At 46.6% G+C, this 25,164-nt stretch overlaps 1 protein-coding gene across 2 annotated transcripts in view; it reads right to left on the bottom strand.

Annotated features, from left to right (window-relative positions):
• The window catches only part of CDH22 (cadherin 22), a 464,550-nt gene that overhangs the window by 14,814 nt on the left and 424,572 nt on the right, over positions 1 to 25,164 (bottom strand). The gene's annotated exons all lie outside the window — the stretch shown is intronic.

Genomic DNA, 25,164 nt, shown 5'->3' with positions numbered 1-25,164 from the left:
GATCTCAACGTAGTTCTGGGATTCCTCAAATCACATTGGTTTAAAACCAGTCAAATATGTGGATTTGAAGCATCTCACATAAAAAGTGACCATGCTCTTGGCCCTGGCCTGGACCAGGCGAGTGTCAAATTGGTGGTTTTTTCTCAAAAAAGCCCATATCTGTTTGTCCATTCGGACAGGGCAGAGCTGCGGACTCGTCCCCAGTTCTCTCCCTAAGGTGGTGTCAGTGTTTCACCTGAACCAGCTTATTGTGGTGCCTTGCACCTACTAGGGACTTGGAGGACTCCAAGTTGCTAGAAGTTGTCAGGGCCCTGAAAATATGTTCCAGGACAGCTGGAGTCAGAAAATCTGACTCGCTGTTTATACTGTATGCACCCAACAAGTTGGGTGCGCCTGCTTCTAAGCAGTCGATTGCTCGTTGGATTTGTAACACAATTCAACTTGCACATTCTGAGGCAGGCCTGCCACAGTCTAAATCGGTTAAGGCCCATTCCACAAGGAAGGTGGGCTCATCTTGGGCGGCTGCCCGAGAGGTCTCGGCATTACAACTCTGCCGAGCAGCTACGTGGTCAGGGGAGAACACGTTTGTAAATTTCTACAAATTTGATATCCTGGCAAAAGAGGACCTGGAGTTCTCTCATTCGGTGCTGCAGAGTCATCCGCACTCTCCCGCCCGTTTGGGAGCTTTGGTATAATCCCCATGGTCCTTTCAGGAACCCCAGCATCCACTAGGACGATAGAGAAAATAAGAATTTACTTACCGATAATTCTATTTCTCGGAGTCCGTAGTGGATGCTGGGCGCCCATCCCAAGTGCGGATTATCTGCAATACTTGTACATAGTTACAAAAATCGGGTTATTATTGTTGTGAGCCATCTTTTCAGAGGCTCCGCTGTTATCATACTGTTAACTGGGTTTAGATCACAAGTTGTACGGTGTGATTGGTGTGGCTGGTATGAGTCTTACCCGGGATTCAAAATTCCTCCCTTATTGTGTACGCTCGTCCGGGCACAGTACCTAACTGGCTTGGAGGAGGGTCATAGGGGGAGGAGCCAGTGCACACCACCTGATCCTAAAGCTTTACTTTTTTGTGCCCTGTCTCCTGCGGAGCCGCTATTCCCCATGGTCCTTTCAGGAACCCCAGCATCCACTACGGACTCCGAGAAATAGAATTATCGGTAAGTAAATTCTTATTTTCGCCACATGTGGTGATAATGTTGTGCGGTCACCTCCTTTCTGGCTTTGACCAGGGTAGGAATGACCTCTTCCTGAATGCCTTTTCCCTTAGGATCCGGCGTTCCACCGCCATGCCGTCAAACGCAGCTGCGGTAAGTCTTGGAACAGACATGGTACTTGCTGAAACAAGTCCCTTCTTAGCGGCAGAGGCCATAAGTCCTCTGTGAGCATCTCTTGAAGTTCCGGGTACCAAGTCCTTCTTGGCCAATCCGGAGCCATGAGTATAGTTCTTACTCCTCTACGTCTTATAATTCTCAGTACCTTAGGTATGAAAAGCAGAGGATGGAACACATACACCGACTGGTACACCCACGGTGTTACCAGAACGTCCACAGCTATTGCCTGAGGGTCTCTTAACCTGGCGCAATACCTGTCCCGTTTTTTGTTCAGACGGGACGCCATCATGTCCACCTTTGGTAATTCCCAACGGTTTACAATTATGTGGAAAACTTCCCCATGAAGTTCCCACTCTGCCGGGTGGAGGTCGTGCCTACTGAGGAAGTCTGCTTCCCAGTTTCCATTCCCGGAATGAAACACTGCTGACAGTGCTATCACATGATTTTCCGCCCAGCGAAAAGTCCTTGCAGTTTTTGCCACTGCCCTCCTGCTTCTTGTGCCGCCCTGTCTATTTACGTGGGCGACTGCCGTGATGTTTTATCCCACTGGATCAATACCGGCTGACCTTGAAGCAGAGGTCTTGCTAAGCTTAGAGCATTATAAATTTACCCTTAGCTATATTTATGTGGAGAAAAATCTCCAGACTTGATCACACTCCCTGGAAATTTTTTCCTTGTGTGACTGCTCCCCAGCCTCTCGGGCTGGCCTCCGTGGTCACCAACATCCAAAACTGAATGCCGAATCTGCGGCCCTCTAGAAGATGAGCACTCTGTAACCACCACAGGAGAGACACCCTTGTCCTTGGATATAGGGTTATCCGCTGATGCATCTGAAGATGCGATCCGGACCATTTGTCCAGCAGATCCCACTGAAAAGTTCTTGCATGAAATCTGCCGACTGGAATTGCTTCGAAGGAAGTCACCATTTTTTTACCATGGCCCTTGTGCAATGATGCACTGATTTTAGGAGGTTCCTGACTAGCTCGGATAACTCCCTGGCTTTCTCTTCCGGGAGAAACACCTTTTTCTGGACTGTGTCCAGAATCATCCCTAAGCACAGGAGACTTGTTGTCGGGATCAGCTGCGATTTTGGAATCTTTAGAATCCACCCCTGCTGTTGTAACAGTATCCGAGATAGTGCTACTCCGACCTCCAACTGTTCCCTGGACTTTGCCCTTATCAGGAGATCGTCCAAGTAAGGGATAATTAAGACGCCTTTTCTTCGAAGAAGAACCATCATTTCGGCCATTACCTTGGTAAAGACCCGGGGTGCCGTAGACAATCCAAACGGCAGCGTCTGAAACTGATAGTGACAGTTCTGTACCACGAACCTGAGGTACCCTTAGTGATAAGGGCAAATTTGGGACATGGAGGTAAGCATCCCTGATGTCTCGGGACACCAGATAGTCCCCTTCTTCCCGGTTCGTTATCACTGCTCTGAGTGACTCCATCTTGATTTGAACCTTTGTAAGTGTTCAAATTTTTTTAGATTTAGAATAGGTCTCACCTAGCCTTCTGGCTTCAGTACCACAATATAGTGTGGAATAATACCCCTTTTCTTGTTGTAGGAGGGGTAATTTAATTATCACCTGCTGGGAATACAGCTCGTGAATTTTTTCCCATACTGCCTCCTTGTCGGAGGGAGACCTTGGTAAAGCAGCCTTCAGGAGCCTGCGCAGGGGAAACGTCTCGACATTCCAAACTGTACCCCTGGGATACTACTTGTAGGATCCAGGGGTCCTGTACGGTCTCAGCGTCATGCTGAGAGCTTGTCAGAAGGGTTGGAACGCTTCTGTTCCTGGGAATGGGCTGCCTGCTGCAGTCTTCTTCCCTTTCCTCTATCCCTGGGCAGATATGACTCTTATAGGGACGAAAGGACTGAAGCTGAAAAGACGGTGTCTTTTTCTGCAGAGATGTGACTTAGGGTAAAAACGGTGGATTTTCCAGCAGTTGCCGTGGCCACCAGGTCCGATGGACCGACCCCAAATAACTCCTCTTCCTTTATACGGCAATACACCTTTGTGCCGTTTGGAATCTGCATCACCTGACCACTGTCGTGTCCATAAACATCTTCTGGCAGATATGGACATCGCACTTACTCTTGATGCCAGAGTGCAAATATCTCTCTGTGCATCTCGCATATATAGAAATACATCCTTTAAATGCTCTATAGTCAATAAAATACTGTCCCTGTCAAGGGTATCAATATTTTTAGTCAGGGAATCCGACCAAGCCACCCCAGCTCTGCACATCCAGGCTGAGGCGATCGCTGGTCGCAGTATAACACCAGTATGTGTGTATATACTTTTTATGATATTTTTCCAGCCTCCTGTCAGCTGGCTCCTTGAGGACGGCCCTATCTATAGACGGTACCGCCACTTGTTCTGATAAGCGTGTGAGCGCCTTATCCACCCTAAGGGGTGTTTCCCAACGCGCCCTAACTTCTGGCGGGAAAGGGTATACCGCCCATATTTTCTATCGGGGGGAACCCACGCATCATCACACACTTCATTTAATTTATCTGATTCAGGAAAAACTACGGTAGTTTTTTCACATCCCACATAATACCCTCTTTTGTGGTACTTGTAGTATCAGAAATATGTAACACCTCCTTCATTGCCCTTAACGTGTGGCCCTAATAAGGAATACGTTTTTTTAAAACCCCTGACGGTGTTTTTGAGACGTCTGGACCGGTACTAATTGTTTGTCGGCCGTCTCATGTCGTCAACCGACCTTGGCGCGTGTTGACATTATCACGTAATTCCCTAAATAAGCCATCCATTCCGGTGTCGACTCCCTAGAGAGTGACATCACCATTACAGGCAATTGCTCTGCCTCCTCACCAACATCGTCCTCATACATGTCGACACACACGTACCGACACACAGCACACACACAGGGAATGCTCTGATAGAGGACAGGACCTACTAGCCCTTTGGAGAGACAGAGGGAGAGTTTGCCAGCACACACCAAAAACGCTATAATTATATAGGGACAACCTTATATAAGTGTTTTCCCTTATAGCATCTTTTTTATATATTTCTAACGCCAAATTAGTGCCCCCCCTCTCTGTTTTAACCCTGTTTCTGTAGTGCAGTGCAGGGGAGAGCCTGGGAGCCTTCCCTCCAGCCTTTCTGTGAGGGAAAATGGCGCTGTGTGCAGAGGAGATAGGCCCCGCCCCTTTTTCGGCGGCCTCGTCTCCCGCTCTTAACGGATTCTGGCAGGGGTTAAATATCTCCATATAGCCCCCGGAGGCTATATGTGAGGTATTTTTAGCCAAAAAAGGTTTTCATTTGCCTCCCAGGGCGCCCCCCTCCCAGCGCCCTGCACCCTCAGTGACTGCCGTGTGAAGTGTGCTGAGAGGAAAATGGCGCACAGCTGCAGTGCTGTGCGCTACCTTAAGAAGACTGAGGAGTCTTCTGCCGCCGATTCTGGACCTCTTCTCGTTTCAGCATCTGCAAGGGGGCCGGCGGCGAGGCTCCGGTGACCATCCAGGCTGTACCTGTGATCGTCCCTCTGGAGCTAATGTCCAGTAGCCAAGAAGCCAATCCATCCTGCACGCAGGTGAGTTCACTTCTTCTCCCCTAAGTCCCTCGTTGCAGTGATCCTGTTGCCAGCAGGACTCACTGTAAAATAAAAAACCTAAGCTAAACTTTTCTAAGCAGCTCTTTAGGAGAGCCACCTAGATTGCACCCTTCTCGGCCGGGCACAAAAATCTAACTGGGGCTTGGAGGAGGGTCATAGGGGGAGGAGCCAGTGCACACCACCTGATCCTAAAGCTTTACTTTTTGTGCCCTGTCTCCTGCGGAGCCGCTATTCCCCATGGTCCTTTCAGGAACCCCAGCATCCACTAGGACGATAGAGAAAATTAAAATAAATAAAAACCACTAAATGAGAAGGTGTGTCCAAACTTTTGACTGGTACTGTATGTATATTAAATAAATATTGAAAAGTTGGAAGCTATTCCTGTTTGAAGATTAATTCTGTTTGTGTCCAGAGTGTCACATCTACTTGCACTATATTGCTGGATATGTTTATCCCGTGAAGGCACATGGCAAAGTTATATTTCAATCCTAGAGTGACACCCTGCATACTAGTACTTATAGAGGGTAATTCAGATCTGATTGCTGCTGTGCATTTTTGCACAGCGGGCGATCAGATCTGAACTGCGCATGCGTATGCACCGCTATGCGCCGGCGCGTCATACAACAGCGAAGGCATCGGCGCCTAGCGACGGGATGGTGCAAAAAATCCGAACGCGCAGGCGTTGCCAAGGTGATTGACAGGAAGAGGCCATTTGTGGGTGGCAATTGACCGTTTTCCAGGAGTGTCCGGAAAAATGCAGGCGTGCTCAGGCGTTTTGAGGGAGGGTGTCTGACGTCAGCTCCAGCCCCGATCAGCAGGATTACATTGCAGCGGCTGAGTAAGTCCTGGGCTGCGCAGAGGGGGTAATTCAGAGTTGATCGCAGCAACAAATTTGTTAGCAGTTGGGCAAAACCATGTGCACTGCAGGGGGGCCAGATATAACATTTGCAGAGAGAGTTAGATTTGGGTGGTTTATTTTGTTTCTGTGCAGTGTAAATACTGGCTGCTTTATTGTTACACTGCAATTTAGATTTCAGTTTGAACACACCACACCCAAATGTAACTCTCTCCAGTGGCAAACGCAGGATTTCTGAAGGGGGGTTTCCAAATGCAATCCACAATCTCCCACTCTGCAGATCATGGAATACAGCATTAATATTTAACACTATACATGGTCTATAGCAGGGGTGACCAACCCGCGGCTCTCAAGCCGCATGCGGCTCTTTCATCCGCCGCATGCGGCTCAGCCAGGTCCTGGCCACCGCTGCCCTGGCTCCCCCATCCCCCGTGCTCACTGCGCTGCTGCTATCACTCTGTGAGGGGAGGAGAGCGCAGCGTGCGCCTCTCCTGCCCCTCACTCTCCGGCGGCGGTCCGTGAGCCAATCAGAGCTCGCGGACCGGCAGCTAAGGCTGCCGTAACGCAAGCTTTGATTGGCTCACGGACCGGCGCCTATTTGAAGAGACACAGCCGCCGGAGAGTGAGGGGCAGGAGACGCGCACGCTGCGCTCTCCTCCCCTCACAGACAGCAGCAGCGCGGTGAGCAGCACGGGGGAAGGGGGGGGGGGGGACGGACGGTCATGTATATCTGGCACTGTGGGGACATGTATACCTGGCACTGGGGTCATAGTTGGCACTGGGGAGACATGTATATCTGGCACTGTGGGGTCACTGGCATTGGGGGCATAGGTGGCACTGTGGGGACATATATATTTGGCTCTTGGGGGACATGTATATCTGGCACTGGGGGGCATATCTGACACTGTGGGGACATATATATCTGGCACTAGGAGCATAGCTGGCACTGTGGGGGCATATATATCTGGCACAGGGGGCATATCTGGCACGGGGGAATAGCTGGCACTGGGGGGAAATGTATATCTGGCACTGGGGGCAGAGCTGGCACTGTTTGGGGACATATATATCTGGCACTGGGGCAGAGCTGGCACTGTGTGGGGACATGTATATATGGCACAGGGGGCAGAGCTGGCACTGTGTGGGGACATGTATATCTGGCACTGGGGACAGAGCTGGCACTGTGTGGGGACATGTATATCTGGAACTGGGGGCAGAGCTGGCACTGTGTGGGAACATGTATATCTGGCACTGGGGTCAGAGCTGGCACTGTGTGGGGACATGTATATCTGGCACTGGGGGCAGAGCTGGCACTGTGTGGGGACATGTATATCTGGCATTGGGGGCATAGCTGGCACTTTGGGGACATATATATCTGGCACTGGGGGTTATCTGGCACTGGGGGGAAATGTATATCTGGCACTGGGGGGACATGTATATCTAGCACTGTGAGGCATATATGTATCTGGCACTGTGGGGACATATGTGTATGTGGCACTGTGGGGACATATGTTTCTGGCAGTGTGGAGGCACCCATTTTTTTGACACTTTTATATGTATGTCGCATTGTACTGGGACATTATATGTATTTGGCACTGTACAACATGACTAAAAACGGAGTTATGACACAAGGTCATACTCCTACAAATGTCATAACGAAAGGTGTGTGCACAAAATGGGGTGTGGCTTTGTGAACACTAGGCCACGCCCACATTTTTGCGCATGCATGATACTGGCTCTTGCCCTTGACTACAGATCTTTTCTGGCTCTTTGCCTCTGACTTGTTGGCTACCCCTGGTCTATAGTATAGGCTATATCAAACATATTTACATAATATAAATAAGTGGCCAGGAAAAGGATAAATATACTATAATAAATAAATATACAAATATAATAGAACCAGTACTGCACTTACTAAGCACACATTCTCCCACCTCATGGTAAGGCACCTGTCTCTTCTTCCTGGTAGCTACTTTCTGATCCAGATCACACACACTGCAATTTTGTAGAAGCTGCTACCACTGGGCACTTGCAGCAACTATGCTCTGTCCCTTAAACTGAATGATGTGGTGGCAGCTCTAGTAATCATATTATATACCATTGCTACTGTATTGTTGTCACAATTTGAGCCACTTGCCAAGAGGGGGTTCTGGGCAACCAGAAACCCTTCCCCCCTGCGTTTGCCTATGCTCTCTGCAAATGTTCTCTCACCACTGGAAAGTGCTCACATTTAATAGAGAATGACAGGGCACCCATAGGTATCAATGACCTCTACTGTTATACTGAAGGGGACATTGTGTCAGTTGTACAGAGAAGCCTAACTGCACCCCAATTAGGAAGGAATAGGATCACATGGGACTCACTGTATTATTATAAGTAAACAAGTTGAACAGCAGCTGCACCTCAATATCAGAAATAGCATCAGCACTACCCATAGAGACTAGCATAACAGGACAACAAAGAGAAGACAGATTTCCAACAAATATATAGGGAATGTAAAGCAAGTTAATGTCCCACCATGATACTACTGCTATTTGATAACTGGAGTAAGAGCATACAGTAATTCTATTGTCTGCAGGCTTCATAAGAAACTATAGCTACACAGACAACTGGATAGTCACTTCATTGCAGTCACGTGCGGTGAAGTCAACTGATGAATATATGAATATATGTGAAATAGAAAGCTCCCAAAAAAAGGTACATATATAAAAAAATTGGAGGAAAAAAAAAAAGCTCCATACGTAGTAATAATAATAATAATAATTATTATTATTATTATTATTCTAACACACTGAATGAGAGCGGTACACACACAGTATAAGTACTCCCATCAATCTAATGAGGGAGAGCTGAGCCCACGCATTGCCCCACATCAGCTGCATACCTGCTAGTCTCCTCACTGGCAGTGCTGGTGTAGGTCGGGTCTCTGCAGCCGTATCTCTTGGGAGCCACGGCGAGAGGGGCATCAGAGTCATCAAGGGGGATCCAGGGAAGATGAGGTCAGTAGCACCAGGACAAGCCGTAAAAAGAGACTGAGCTCGGCGGCTGGCAGGGTACTCGGGTCTGCGCGCCTATCCCCGGGGATACAGCAAGGCTTCCTATGCTGGACAAGCACAGGGAGGAAGGCTTCCTCTTTGGTGCGGGGGAGGGTGGGAGCTCAATGTGTGCCTCTGGCTTTTTCTCACAGCGTCAGCTGTGATTAGTCCATCACAGCTAAATGCACGCCCCCCAACTGTGAGGCATGCCTCACATTGCTCTATTCTAAGCTGCATTATTAGCCATGGTGTGGCCCCGCCCTGCTCTTATCACAGTGACAGGCCGTGTCTGACTATGAGATGTAAGGCAGAGCTGCCTCACAGCTCGTTTCTCCCTGCAATTCCAGGGAGCCCTGCAAATCCGGCAGGCTGTAACTATGAAAATGATTGCAATATTACAAAGATACTTAAACGTTATAATATCTACTTTGTATTAATCTAATCATTTTTATAGTAAAAACTGTAGTATGACAGGCAGTATGACAGGGGAATCTCTGCCTCCCCTGCCTACCCTGACTGCACGTCCCTGCTTCATTGCCCACTAGGTAGTTTACCACCACTAATGAGCAACAACCTAACCAGGAAAGATAGTCAGAAACACTAACTGCTGTGCTTATCATCCTCTTTTGCAGCAAATAGAAACTACTGTGCTAAACTATCACCTTACTTTATACTATGAATAATTAATCTTCACGTTAACTTTATGCGCAGCAATGTAGCATGGCCATGCACTTAAACTAGATCAGTTTTGGATATAGTGTGAATGTTAGAAATTATACTTTAAAGTTTTAAAGTGAATTTGCAACAAATGTAATTTTGCATTTGTAAAGTCATAAACTCTAATGTTAAAAATTACAAAGCACAATAGTAACATTACAAATATTTGAATACAAGTTAGTAAAATCTATTGATGGTAACAGGATAGAGTTTGTAATACTGTAACATATAAAGAAGGCAAGTTCTATATCCTTCTTTGAATTCATTTAAGAGATTGGGTTCTAAGATTTTTCCCAGCCCAAAATAAAATGTAACTTTTACAAACTAATTGCTGGTCACTGAGTCAGGAGGAGTGGGGTCCTTGCCTCTCTACTCAAGTAAGAAGGAAGAATGGACCACCTGAGAGGCAGTAGTTAAGCTCTTGAGTATAAGGATGAACGTTGCAGGGTATTACAATTATACTTTTGATTGTTATCTTTATCATATTTATATTTTGGTATCTTAATAACAAAAATATAAATGTTATCATCAATTACAGTATTTTTATGGTGAAAAATGTTTTATTTTCTAAAGTTTTATTTTTATCATTATCATGTTTTCAGTATTTTTTTTGTTCTGCATTGAGCAAAACACATTAGGCACTAAGCGGCTCATTTATTAACGAGTGACAAAACTCATGGTGAATGATCAAACTCCTTGCATATGATAAATGGTGCTCCAGCCAATCAGCTCCTAACTGTCAAGTTAAGAGCAGCTGATTGATTGCCTGGGGCAACTGCTCCACAGGCTCACTTCTTCATGAACAGACCCTTTATTTACTGAATTGTAGGTCTTATTCAGCATGGGTCGCTAAATTGCAAAGTCGCAAATCGGATGATTATCGTCAGATGGCACATGTGCTGTGAACGCGACTGACAGGAAGTCACCATTTGTGGATGTTAACATGAGGTTTCTGGGACTTCCGGTGGGCGGACCTGCAGCACGGACGCGTTTTAGAGCAGCTCTCCGTTCCCCCGCTGAAAAACACCTAGATTGCGGGGTGTACACTGCGCCCTGAAACGACATTATACCTCAGGGCTCAGCGGAGATAACGGTGGGCAAGAGGGCATTATCTCCCCAGCTCCCCACCACCCCCTTCCCGGATTTCGTGCGCCAAGTGTGGCGCCTGCTGCCCGCGGCCGCCATCTTGTGAGTGGCCAGGCGCCCCGCTCATCTGCTTCCCTGCCTCAGCTGCGCTCCAGGACGTGGCGGACTCCCAGCACTCGCACACCCCGACCAGCACCGGAGGTTGTTGCCAGGCAACGGACCGGAGCTCCGGCCGCAGGAGACCAAGCACAAGTGGGTGGGTGAGTGCGGGATCCCCCCCCTCTCCCTGCAGCAACCAAGGCCTCCGCTGGATCCCACTTCTCTGGCTAGGTATTTGCGGCCTGACGCCGCCGGAGACGGGGCTTCTTCCATAACTGGCCTCACGCAGCCCAGATATCAAGGTCCTGCCACATGAGGACTGCCCTCCTCATCCCTATATGCCACAGATATATGAGGGGGGCCACAGCTCCGCTGCCCAAACTCTCTTTGCTGCCAGGGAGCGAATACTACTGCACACTCAGACACCTGCATAGGGTGACTGCCCCTTCTCTGAGACGACACCCCAATTGACGGAGTGCCTTAAGGGACCATTGAATCCCATTACCGGAGGCTGCTGGAGACCGGTGCTGCCGGAGACTATCGTTTGACGTGCCGTTTTGTCACCAGCTGTGGCCACGCACTTGTAACTCAACAGACAAAACACTCCCTGCAGGGCAGGATAACTGATATCACCTACTTTCTCATCGTGACACGACGCATCCTCTTTTTATTATCATGGATAAATATGTGGCGAAATCTCAGCGAGGGGGTCGCGGATCCGCACTGGCGAAAACTAAGGAAACTGGGGCCTCGGCCTCTATGCACGCATGTTCTCCGCCTTCTTCACCCAACGCCAATGTCTTGGACAGCGTGCCGGACCCCTCTAGATACACGTAGATGCAGTGACCAGAGCGCAGGAAATCTCTGACATCCTCTCACCGCTGTTGGATAAGAAACTCGCTGGTCTGAAAGACGCCATTGATTCCACCATGACGCAGCTAAAAGAGCACAGCTCCCGGCTGGATGAGGCCGAACAACGTGTCTCGAACCTGGAAGATGATCTGACGGCGACACGTTCTGTCGTCGATAGTCAAGCATCCACTATTTCTGCGATACAAGAAAAGCTTGAAGATTTAGAAAATCGTAATCGTCGAAATAACCTCCGGCTGATTGGCCTGCCGTAATCCATTAAACCTCGGGAGCTGCTGTTCCTGGTTTCTGCCTGGCTGCCGACAGAACTAGGTTGTTTGATGGAAGGCGAATCCATGATGATTGAGCGAGCTCACCGAATTGGTCCTGACTTCCAGGCGGATCGCCGCAGAACCCGACCAGTTATATTTAAATTTCTTAACTACACGGATAAGGTCAGGATGATGGAAGCATACCGCAAAGCTCAAGGCCTCGCCTATCATGGCGATAAGTTGCTTCTGTTCCAAGACTTTTCGTATAATGTAGCCATGAGAATGCGGGAATTCTCCCCAGCCAGCAAAATTCTATTTGAAGAGGGAATCCGTTTCACCCAGCTTTATCCAGCAAAGCTTCGTGCTCAACATAACGGGAAAACGTATCTGTTCGACACCTCTTCAGCGGCCAAGACGTTTGCGGAATCATTACGAGGTCCGTCCTCGCCGGCCTCCAGAGACAAAGACTTATTACATGTTTTTCCATGGACTCAGAATAAAACTCATCTCTCTTACTGCTTTAATGTTTGGTAATGTATGGCTGACTACAAACTGCATTATTTTTATGATTATTGCTGCACAGTACATTTGTGGAACTGACTGTTCCTGGATATTCCAACCCCCCCCCTCCTCCCCCTTTTCCCTCTCTTCTTAACCCTGATCCCCTTTCTTCCCCCTTCCCTTTTATGTCTATTTCGATAGACTTATGTTTATGGTTTATAAAGTGTTCTTTGGACCACTGTTTTGGGTTAAAAAAAAACATTGGAAATGGACATGCCACTATATATTGCATACAACAGTTTTTCCTACTGATCACATGGTATAGCTTTATCAGTATTCACAATAGTTGGACCTCCCTACTTGCTGGGATAGGGGGAGCCACACGGTTTACTATATTATTGTTTTGTATGTCCGACAGGACAGGCATCGGTTGATCTTTGTCTGAAATGGCGGTTTCTTCAGAGACTAAGACGAGCCTCAAGTTCCTTACTTGGAACGTTGAAGGCTTAAATACCCCGATTAAGCGTAGGAAGATATTGCAGCACCTTAAGTGTCCACGGCCAGATGTTGCGATGTTACAAGAGACACACTGGAAATTAGGAGACTCTAATGTCCTGAGGGACAATTGGTTTTACGACTACAAATCGGCCTCGTTTACTTAAAAAAAAAGGGGTGTGGTAATTATATTTCACAAATCTCTCAGGTATACTATATTAGATACCCGTACTGATGACGAAGGCCGGTTTTTGTTTATAAAATTACAACTGGAAGGGGAACTTTATACCCTTGTGACTTTATATGCACCTAATTCAGAACATAACGCTTTCTTCAGGGATATCTATGTCCGACTTCAGGACTGGGCTGAGGGCAAGCTAATAATCGGGGGAGATTTTAATTCTACACTTCACCCGACTTTAGATAGATCAGATACATCTAGTGACCGCACACACTCCACACCGGCCGCATTACAATTCCTATCGTCCTCCCTTAACTTGGTAGACCCGTGGCGACATCAGCATCCTGTCGGCCAAGAATATACGTTCTTCTCACACCCACATGCTACCTCTAGCCGAATTGACCATTGGATGCTCTCTGATACACTGCTCTCTAGGGTAGGCGACTCCAAAGTAGAAAACATTGCCATGTCTGACCATGCACCCACATGGTTCACATTTGACCTGCAGTCTCCCAAAACTACCTCTTTTAATTGGAGATTTCCCTCTTACCTATACACATCTCCTGAATTCAAGACTTACTTAGAGACTAATTTCATACATTACGCTAAAGACAATGCACAGCACGAAGGAGATATAAATCTCTTTTGGTCTGCCACCAAGCCGGTGATGAGGGGTCACGTAATTGCATATGTTGCAAATTAGCGTAAGAACCATAATCAACGATATCGGGACCTGGGTCTGGCACTTACTAATTCATATGCACAACTGCTATCCTCCCCAACAGATGATAACCATAGAATTTATAAACAAAACATCTCTATGATACTCTCTGCACGGAAAGAGCACAATACGCTCTGGATTTTCAAAAACATAGATATTATAAGTGGGGTAACAAAGCAGGCAAACTCCTAGCAAACATGGTTCGTAGTCAGCGCCCCACCCCAACTATTCTATCTCTGCATATAGGCCCTCAACTGTCCTCTGACCCAGCAGTTATTGCTGACTCTTTCTTGACTTATTATAAGGAACTTTACACTGCCCCACCGGATGACCCTATTGGTGGCATGGCCTTCCTCCGCTCTGCTGGATCCCCTACACTGACTGACGATGACAGAACTTCCCTCATGGCACCGGTCACCGACTTAGAATTATTGACGGTGGTTAAGCAATTAGCTAACGGCAAGTCCCCTGGCCCAGACGGTCTGAGCGCAGAATACTATAAATTATTGTCACCCCATGTTACACCTCATCTCCTGTCACTAATTAATTCCATTTTATCGGGAAATGTTGCTCCTCCTACTTTTAATCAGGCTTGCGTGATAGTACTACCAAAGCCGGGGAAAGACCCCACCCAATTTCACTCCTAAATCAGGACTTTAAGATTCTAACTGCTCTTATGGCAAATAGGCTGCAACTCATACAACCCACGATATTACACCCATCCCAGACCGGCTTCGTGAAGGGAAGAACTTCAGTACATAATATTAGACAATTGATAGCGGCATTTACCACGTCGGCCCAGTCACCGGGGGGAATGTCTCTGCTGGTGAGTTGCGATGCTGACAAAGCAGTTGACCGTGTGTCGTGGTCACATCTGCTGAGAGTCCTTCACTGTCAGAGATTTGGGGCTGATTTTGTTAAATTTTTCCGCACTATCTATGCCTCTCCAGCCGCATTCCTCACGGTGAATGGAATGAATACTGATACCTTTATGTTGCATAGAGGCACGAGACAGGGATGCCCATGATCCCCACTTTTATTTGACCTTGCATTGGATCCGCTCATTAGACACTGTGGGGTATATTTACTAACATTCGTAATTTCCGAAAATAGGTCAAAGTTCAATCACGAATGACATCGAGAGTGTAAAACTGCAACTTTTTGAATTTATTACGATGGATTTACTAAGCTGTCGTATTCGTGTTTTTCTTTTCTTCCGATGTCGATGTCATTCGTTTTTTTTTTCCTAATTTTACGGCAGTGATTAGCAAAACACTGCCGTTTTTTTTTACAATCAATCTCGGCCGGATCTGTGTGATCCGTGCTGGGGTTCTTTTTATTTTTTATTTTTAATTAAACAATGTAAAATCCCCCCAAAAAATGCGTGGGGTCCCCCCTCCTAAGCATAACCAGCCTCGGGCTCTTTGAGCCGATCCTGGTTGCAGAAATATGGGAAAAAAATGACAGGGGTTCCCCCATATTTAAGCAACCAGCATCGGGCTCTGCGCCTGGTCCTGGTCCCAAAAATACGGGGGACAAAAAGAGTAGGGGTCCCCCGTATTTTTAAAACCAGCACCGGGCTCCACTAGCTGGACAGATAATGCCACAGCCGGGGGTCACTTTTATATAGTGCCCTGCGGCCGTGGCATCAAAAATCCAACTAGTCACCCCTGGCCGGGGTACCATGGGGGAGTGGGGACCCCTTCAATCAAGGGGTCCCCCCCCCCAGCCACCCAAGGGCCAGGGGTGAAGCCCGAGGCTGTCCCCCCCATCCAATGGGCTGCGGATGGGGGGGCTGATAGCCTTTGTTGTAAAATAAAAGATATTGTTTTTAGTAGCAGTACTACAAGTCCCAGCAAGCCTCCCCCGCATGCTGGTACTTGGAGAACCACAAGTACCAGCATGCGGCGGAAAAACGGGCCCGCTGGTACCTGTAGTACTACCACTAAAAAAATACCCAAAAAAACACAAGACACACACACCGTGAAAGTATAATTTTATTACATACATACACACATACATACATACTTACCTTATGTTCCCACGCAGGTCGGTCCTCTTCTCCAGTAGAATCCAAGGGGTACCTGTTGAATAAATTCTACTCACGAGATCCAGGGGTCCAGGCTCCTCGGCAAATCCAGGGATAATCCACGTACTTGAATAAAACAAAAAAAACGGTTGCCCGACCACGAACTGAAAGGTGACCCATGTTTGCACATGAGTCACCTTCCCACGAATGCCAGAAACCCACTTTGCCTTCTGGCTAAGTGGGTTTCTTCAGCCAATCAGGGAGTGCCACGTTGTAGCACTCTCCTGATCAGCTGTGTGCTGCTGTCCTCACTGACAGGCAGCACGCGGCAGTGTTACAATGTTGCGCCTATGCGCTACATTGTAACCAATGCTGGGAACTTTCTGCTCAGCGGTGACGTCACTTTAGGTCAACCGCAGGGCAGAAAGTTCCCACCATTGGTTACAATGTAGCGCATAGGCGCTACATTGTAACACTGCCGTGTGCTGCCTGTCAGTGAGGACAAGAGCACACAGCCGATCAGGAGGGTGCTACAACGTGGCACTCCCTGATTGGCTGAAGAAACCCACTTAGCCAGAAGGCAAAGTGGGTTTCTGGCATTCGTGGGAAGGTGACCCATGTGCAAACATGGGTCACCTTTCAGTTCGTGGTCGGGCAACCGTTTTTTTTGTTTTATTCAAGTACGTGGATTATCCCTGGATTTGCCGAGGAGCCTGGACCCCTGGATCTCGTGAGTAGAATTTATTCAACAGGTACCCCTTGGATTCTACTGGAGAAGAGGACCGACCTGCGTGGGAACATAAGGTAAGTATGTATGTATGTGTGTATGTATGTAATAAAATTATACTTTCACGGTGTGTGTGTGTCTTGTGTTTTTTTGGGTATTTTTTTAGTGGTAGTACTACAGGTACCAGCGGGCCCGTTTTTCCGCCGCATGCTGTTACTTGTGGTTCTCCAAGTACCAGCATGCGGGGGAGGCTTGCTGGGACTTGTAGTACTGCTACTAAAAACAATATCTTTTATTTTACAACAAAGGCTATCAGCCCTCCCATCCGCAGCCCATTGGATGGGGGGGGACAGCCTCGGGCTTCACCCCTGGCCCTTGGGTGGCTGGGGGGGGGGGACCCCTTGATTGAAGGGGTTCCCACTCCCCCAGGGTACCCCGGCCAGGGGTGACTAGTTGGATTTTTGATGCCACGGCCGCAGGGCGCTGTATAAAAGTGACCCCCGGCTGTGGCATTATCTGTCCAGCTAGTGGAGCCCGGTGCTGGTTTTAAAAATACGGGGGACCCCTACTCTTTTTTCCCCCCGTATTTTTGGGACCAGGACCAGGCGCAGAGCCCGATGCTGGTTGCTTAAATATGGGGGAACCCCTGTCATTTTTTTCACCATATTTCTGCAACCAGGATCGGCTCAAAGAGCCCGAGGCTGGTTATGCTTAGGAGGGGGGACCCCACGCAATTTTTTTTGAAAAAATAAGCACTTTCCCACCCCTTCCCACTGATATACATGCACGGATCTCATGGATCCGTGCATGCCTATCCAATCACGAATAAAAAAAAAAGGTCTGTTTTTTTTTAGCACTTTTTTACGAGTTGTAATTTTTCACGGCAGTGTTTGTTCTTTTTTGGCTTTGCACTTCTTAGTAAATGACCGAGATTCATACTTAAACAGCCGCGTTTTGACCGATGGTGTATTCATTCGTAATTTTTTACCTGAACTTGCAAAAAATTACGAATGCCCTCATCACTGCCGTGATTAGTGTTTAGTAAATGACCGAGATTAACCGAGATGACACTTTGAAGAAAAAACGGCATCTCGGTCAAAATCGGGAGCTTAGTAAATATACCCCTGTTACCTCAACACCACTTGGCGCGGGATTAAAATTGGTAATCAGGACCTTAAGGTCACGGCCTATGCTGATGACTTACTGCTATACTTCTCGAATCCCAAAGATGCGTATCCTAGCTTATTGTCTCTGCTGACGGTTTTTGAATCAATTTCTGGGTTTAAGATCAATAAATCTAAAACTGAAGCTCTAGACCTCCATCCTGGTGCGATTCACGACTGGGATAACCAATTCCCTTTTCGATGGGCAAAACAGACAATCACATATCTAGGCCTTAAAATACCTATCAACCCAGCTGATCTATATAGATACAACTTCCCACGAATCATTGCACGTACCCTAGACGACTTCCAGAAGTGGAAGCACTTACCCCTCTCTTATCTAGGCAGATGTCAATTGATTAAAATGATCACCTTTCCGAGACTACTATACCCTATTCAAATGTTACCTTTACTGATATCTGAGGCAGACTTGAAAATTCTCAACAGGGCCTTTAGTGAATTTATCTGGGCACATAAAAAACCTAGAATCTCGCTATTTAAGTTGTGCCAATCGCAAAAGTTGGGCGGTGTTAACCTACCCTGCATCAGAAGTTATATGCTGGCTGCAAATTATCGTTACGCAGTCGACTGAATACATGGGACGGAGGTTTTCGCTAACACCGGCTTGGAATAGGCCTTTTGTCCTGATACCCCACTCGTTAGCTTGTTACACACACGTCCATCTTCTTTCCCCCCTCAGATACAAAGTAACATCCTATTAATGTCAACATGCACGGCTTGGAGACAAGCACGTTCTAGGATGGGCGTCTCCAGCCATAACACCACCTTTCTCCCCTTATCACACAATCTAGATTTTCGCAGGACAACTATACAAACCACGTTGGTCGCTCTGTCAAATCAAGACATTAGATTACTGTACCAGTTGATTGACCGAGACACCTACCAGATGTGCACATATACTACTCTTTGCGAGAAGTTTCCGCAACTTCCAATCCCACTATTCGTATATTTTCAGATTCGTAGCTATCTTCACAAACCATTAGCCACAATGACAGTACAAGACAAAACCAACAATTTAGATGTCGTTCTAAAAGCCACACCTAAGGTTCACTATTCTACGGCCTTCCTTTATACATTTCTCAAAAAAATCATAGACTGGGAAACTACACAATCAGGAATGACCAAATGGGCAGTGGACTTCCCAACTATTACCACATCTGATATGCTTACAGCATTTAACAAAATCAACAAAACTCTCTCATCAGCATCATACGCTGAAATGAACTACCAAATATTGCATCGCTCCTATATTACACCGAAATTACGATTTCCAAATGGGCACGGCTCATGACTCCAAATGTTTTAAATGCGGAGCGCCTGAGGCAGATATATATCACTATTTATGGAGCTGTCCTGAAGTCCTCAAGTTCTGGGGTTTAGTACAAATCTATATAAAAAATAAACTGCATATCGATGTGGTGGCCACCCCATAATGGGCTATTTGGGATGTCCACTGTCAATCTTCAACGCCTGGGCTGTCCCTTGGCCAGCGCAGGCTGTTGACCAAAATAGCAGCCGCAAGCAAAAAGGCTATCCTGTCACAATGGCTAGCCACTGATTCATTGTCCCTAGCTTTGTTATTGCCAAGGTTATCATACCTATTCCATATGGAGTGGCTTGAGATGTCTATTGATAAAGAACGTAAAATTGAAAAAATTCTTTGACATTTGGCTCCCTTATGTACAAATGCTCGAGGTTACTATCAAGATCCCCCTTCGACGGGCTGTAAAACATACTACTTGGTACAATCTTGAATTGCTTATCCTAGGTGACTCCCCTTTCTAGGAACTGTAAAACTGAAATAGTTTGTAACTCATTTCTTCCGTTGCCTGATCAATGATGTTTACTTTTCTATTATGCCATGATGATCTGCTGTTGTCACATTAAGTTGCTGTATACAGTAATGTATGCTTATACTTTGTGAATGTCCAATAAAATATTTTTGGAAAAAAAACATGAGGTTTCTGGGGAGTGGTTGGAAAAATGCAGGCGTTTCATGGCCGTTTTCTGAGCGTGTATCTGAAGTCAGTTGCAATCGCTTGCGAATAAAAACATGGCGCTGGTGCGACTGCATTCTCATTATTCTGAGTAGTCCTGGGTCATCCGCAACTGTCGATGGTGTTTGGTTTCTGAGACCTTATCGCAATTCTGCAGATGCATATGCAGATTTGTGATTGCATCTGTGAGTGTCTTTTACCATTCAGGCTCGTCACATGCGATTTTCAGCAGCAGCAATTGTGAGATTATTGCAATTTTAGTCTCAATAGCGATCCAACCTGGATAAGGGCCAGTGTTTACAGATACCCAGTGCTTAAAGTGGTCCTAGAGAGGTGGTGGAACTCACCCCCCTCCCCACGGCACCAATGCAACAAAGGTATTGCGCGCGGCTATGTCGCGCGTTGCAAAAAAGGGGGCGTGGTCTCAAAAAAGGGGTGTGTTACACAATAGTAATAATGCCCACAGTAGTAGCACCCCATAATACACATAATGCCCACAGCAGTAGCGCCTCTTATACAATGCCCACAGTGCCCCTTATATAGAGCCCATAGTAGTGGTGCCCCTTATGCAATGCCCGCAATAGCAGTGCCCCTTATGTCCACAGGAGTGATGCCGCTTATGAGGTGCCCCCTTTACAATGCCCTCATTAGTAGTGCCCCCAGTAGTAATGCCCTTAATGGTAATGCCCCTGTGTAATATTGCCCCCAGTAGTAATGTTGCCTGTAGTAATGCCCCCAGTCGTTTAGCCCCTGTAGTTATGCTCCCTTGTAGTTTAGTCCCCAGTAGTAATACCTCCAAGTAGTAATGCCCCCAGTAGTTTAGCCCCTGTAGTTAAACCCCCAGTATTAATGCCCCTGTAGTTATGCCCCCAGTAGTAATGCCCTCCTGTAGTTAGCCCCCTTGTAGTTTGCCCCCAGTAGCTTTCCCTCAGTAGTTTGCCCCCAGCAGATGCCCCCCAGTAGTAATGCCCCCAGTAGTCTGCCTCTCTGTAGTTTGCCCCCCCAGTAGATGCCCATCAGTAGTTTACCCCCCAGTAGTAATGCCTTCCTGTAGTTTGCCCCTAGTAGTAATGTTCCCTTGTAGTTTGCCCCTCAGTAGATGCTCCTCAGTAGTTTGCCCACCAGTAGCAATGCCCCCCAGTAGTTTGCCCCCAGTAGTAATGCCCCCAGTAGTTTGCTCCTAGTAGTAATGCCCCCCAGTTGTTTGCCCCCAGTAGATACCCCTCAGTAGTTTGCCCCCCAGTAGTAATGCCCCCCCCCCCTCAGTAGTTTGCCCCCCAGTAGTAATGCTCCCCCCCAGATGCGCCGCTACACAAATTAAAAAAAGACAAACACAACACACCATACTTACCAAGCCCCGCTCCGTGTCCGGCCGCTGCAGTCTTCTGTGCGTCCGCTGCTCGGCACTATGGGAGAGACGTCATGACATCTCTCCCATAGCGCACACTGACAGCCGGAAGCCGGAGCTCAGTGCTGAGCTCCTGCCTCCGGCTGCCGCTGTGCAGGGAGACGGGCGCCCGTTGGTAACACAATCTCAGCGGGCGCCCATCATCTCCCTGCTGCGGTGCTGGGGACACATGGGGTGAGGTGAGCCAGAGGAGGCGGAACTGCGTTCCGTCTCCAAATGGAACTGACGGAACGCAATTCCGCCCCTTTCCGGCTCACTTTAACCCCTGCTGAGATACCCCTTATAACTGCATCCTGCAGTTCCTCTGTAGTATCACTTGCAGGTTATTTGTATCTTTTAGTTTTGTATGTCCTGTGACAGTGTAAATAATAAATTATCACACCTTCACATTTAAATCCAAGCACATAGCTCTCCATGGAAACTGATGCTGCTATAGGTGAAACCCCATCATAATCAGTAGTGAATCTTGTACAAGGGTAAACTCAAGCACATAAACACTATAAACAGTTTTAATATAATCTATCATTTTTTAGTTAATATTTAACAATTATTTTTTATATTACATATTTTATACTATAAGTTGTATTTTATTTTAGTATTTATTGAAAGAAGAAAACACACCGCATATGGGCCCTCATTCCGAGTTGTTCGCTCGTTGCCGATTTTCTCTATATTGCGATTAGTCGCTTACTGCGCATGCGCATGGTTCGCAGAGCGCATGCGCTTAGTTATTTTACTCAAAAGTTAGGTATTTTACTCATGGCATTACGAGGATTTTTCTTCGTTCTGGTGATCGGAGTGTGATTGACAGGAAGTGGGTGTTTCTGGGCGGAAACTGGCCGTTTTATGGGTGTGTGTGTAAAAACGCTGCCGTTTCTGGGAAAAACGTGGGAGTGGCTGGAGAAACGGGGGAGTGCCTGGGCGAACGCTGGGTGTGTTTGTGACGTCAAACCAGGAACGAAACTGACTGAACTGATCGCAGCGGCAGAGTAAGTGTCGAGCTACTCAGAAACTGCTAAGAAGTGTCTATTCGCAATTGTGCTAATCTTTCGTTCGCAATTCTGCTATGCTAAGATACACTCCCAGAGGACGGCGGCTTAGCGTGTGCAATGCTGCTAAAAGCAGCTAGCGAGCGAACAACTCGGACTGAGGGCCATGGACAATATACATGTTAATATAAAGATGGTACATTGCAAGTAACATACTGTACAATAACACAATCCAGCAGGGTATAAATACATGAGGAAGGACTGCTGAATAAAACACGGTAATGTTGAACATGACATTAGTAACATAAGGAGACCAAGGGCCTAATTCAGACCCGTATTTGCATAGGTTTGCGTTCGGATAGTCGCCGCCCAGACAGAGTGAAAATCCGCTCTGTGCAAGTCAGCGTACGCCGTGCGAAAAGCTTTGCAAATGCCAGTCAGCTGCAAATTTGTTCGCAACTCATTCACCATTGAATGTTTTTGCCAGTCTGTGCAGTCTGTGCATAGTCCAGGACCTACTCCTACAGTGCTAAAAACGCTTGGGAATGCCTGTGTTTTCCTGATACTATCAGAAAACGGGCAGATACCACCCCCAAATGTCCGCTTCCTGTCAATCAGCCTGTGTTCGCCTAGCAATTAAAATAGATGCAGGATTTTTTCACAGTTTGGCCTCGTGCCTGCGCATTGCGATCTGTACGCATGCACAGTCATTCAATAAGCAGCCGCTGTGCGATTTCGCACAACTGCGATCAGGTCTGAATTAGGCCCCAAGAGTGATCAGAGAGCTAGCGAAGCCTGACAGAGAAATTGAACAACAGCTCAGTGTAAAATGGTGGGGATCCTCTAGTAACCACCTCCATGTTATAGCAAGCAGTCATTCCTAATGCCTTTCTAACATGCGGCGGGATGTAATGCAGTCCAAGATCGCTGGAGGTGCAGGTTGCCGGACGATCTCAAACGATTTTTAAAGGGACAAGGTATGGTTTTGCCTTGTGATTGTCCCTTTAAAAAAACATCCGAGATCGGCAGGCAACCCGCACCTCCAGTGATCTCGGACTGCATTACATCCTGCCGCTGGCCTTAAGTGGATGATGGCAGGGTGACTAAATAAGGGATCCAAATTGTGAAAAAGTAATTTGTTATTATTATTTTTTTGTAAATATAAGTAAAATTATTTGTTATTATTTATTTTTGCTTTAGTTATTTTCATAATCCCTCTGCCCCATAGAGGCATTGTAATGGATAATAGTGCTTTAAAAAATAGTTTAAAGTGCTTGATTTCTTATACATCTGGATAGATAGCAAGAAAAGGAAAAACTCTTTTTTTAGGGGGACACTACTTATATCCAATTGAAAAAAAACTGTTTGCAAAGTTTTCAGCGCTGAAAACCTTGCGGCTTGTGAAAAAAAAATTATACTCACTGGTCCTGTGGTCTCTGGTGTTCTCACCCACTCCCAGTGGTCTCCCCTCCATCTTTACACTGGGGAGGGGGCTCCTGGGAGTCCCAGGGGTTGCTGAGAGGCTCTAGGTCTACGGAGGGGGGAATTACACTACATGGGGGGGGGGGGGGGGGGTCACACACACAGACACACTCATGAACACACACACTCACATACTGCAGAAGACCTGGCTCCCAACACTGAATGCAGAAGACACCACTTCGGAAATTGAGTAATTACAGTAATCAAACTAATTGAAAACTTCCATTTGCTTAATTAGTCCTTGGGGAAAGGTGCCCCCAAGGTCCCAGAGCAAGTCCTGAAGATTTTTTTGTAAAAATAATGATTTTAGGAAATATCAGACTTGCTCTGGGGGTGCGAGAAAAAAGACACTGCATCCTATTTTCTGTGCTCTAATTGAACAGCAAATAGGTTTTTTTTAAATTTCCAGCCGTCATTTGAATTACTCCCAATGAGTGCACCGGCTTCCTCATACAGTAAATATAATAGGTAATATAACAGGAGGGCAGGAATATCAGTAAAGACTCAGCAGCTAGTGTATATAATATCTGCTGTCCCCCTCTTGCTTCAGGGATTGTGCAGTGGAGGAAAGAATGAGAGTATTAGAGAGTACACAAGACAGTATTAGAGCTGATGAGAGTGCAGGGAAGGAATAGAAAATAGTATTCCTACATGAAGAGTATACAATTGCTGGTAACAAGGTCTGAGGTAATGCATGTCCTGTTGTGCGTCCAGTCGGGATCCTAGAAGTCCGACAATATTGTTTTTGCCAGTTTATGGCTTGGTCACGGTGACCCGCACATCTCAGACCTTAAGGCAGATGTATTAACCTGGAAGAGGGATATAGGGATCTATTTACTAAGCCTTGGATGGAGATAAAGTGGACAGAGATAAAGTACTAGCCAATCTGATACTAACTGTCATTTTTCAAACACAGTCTATGGCGTGACAGTTAGGAGCTGATTGGCTGGTACTTTATCTCCGTCCACTTTGTCTCCATCCAAGCCTTAGTAAATAGACCCCAAAGAAGTGATAAGTGCAAGGTGATAATGCACCAGCCAATCATTATGGATTTGAAAAATGACAGTTAGGAGCTGACTGGCTGGTGCGTTATCACCTTGCACTTTATCACTGCTTTATCCCTTCTCCAGGCTTAATACATCTGCCCTTGTTTCCAGCAACCTTGTACTCTTCAAGTAAGAATACTCTTTTCTAATCCTTTGATTGCACACACACATGGTAAGACCGACAGCACAAGCAGACCTTCATATTCAGCCAGTGTGTACTCACTAATGTAACACTCTCATTCTCTCCTCCACTGCATGACTCCTATAGCAAGAGGAGGGACAGCAGATATTATAGTCGGCTACTTACAAACTTATTTTTTTTCTTACAAAGAAACACATATACAGGTTGAGTATCCCTTATCCAAAATTCAAAATCCCACATTTTTGGGTCCCCTACTGGGATAATGACATACTGTATATATTATATATTATGTGTATATATAGATATATTTTGTAGATATGTAATATAATACACATATATATGTGTCATTATCTCAGTAGGGGAACCAAAAATGTGTGATTTAGAATTTTGGATAAGGGATACTCAACCTGTACC

The sequence above is a fragment of the Pseudophryne corroboree genome, chromosome 3 (genome assembly GCF_028390025.1).
Source record: "Pseudophryne corroboree isolate aPseCor3 chromosome 3, aPseCor3.hap2, whole genome shotgun sequence".
Classification (NCBI taxonomy): domain Eukaryota; kingdom Metazoa; phylum Chordata; class Amphibia; order Anura; family Myobatrachidae; genus Pseudophryne; species Pseudophryne corroboree.
This window is presented reverse-complemented; position numbering and strand designations above follow the sequence as displayed.